Here is a 351-nt window from a genome sequence, read left to right as displayed (position 1 = left end):
CCAGGGAGCTGCTCCCCACAAGATGGATGGGTGGAATTAAACCCGATTTGGTTTCATTACTGCCCGCAAAGCCTGGAGTCCTGGCTGCTCTCCAGCCGGGCGAGGGAAGGGCCGGGGGGTTGGTGCACAGCATCTCCCGCTCCCTGGAGCATCCTGCTGCCCCCGGGGAGGAGGCCAAGCCCCCCCTTTCTGCCATTACTCGCATCGCTGGGCAGCTTGGTGGGGGGGAACACGCTCTGGTTCCCTGTCCCCCACCCATGAGGGTGGAGCAGCTTAAGGCTTTATTGGGTGGGGGGGAGGCTGGGGAAGCCCCCCAGCTTACAGCTGGATGGCAAGGAGATAGTCCTCATC

This window comes from Egretta garzetta, unplaced genomic scaffold (assembly GCF_000687185.1).
Source record: "Egretta garzetta isolate BGI_Z169 unplaced genomic scaffold, ASM68718v1 scaffold172, whole genome shotgun sequence".
NCBI classification, from domain to species: domain Eukaryota; kingdom Metazoa; phylum Chordata; class Aves; order Pelecaniformes; family Ardeidae; genus Egretta; species Egretta garzetta.
Note: the sequence above shows the minus strand (reverse complement) of the source record.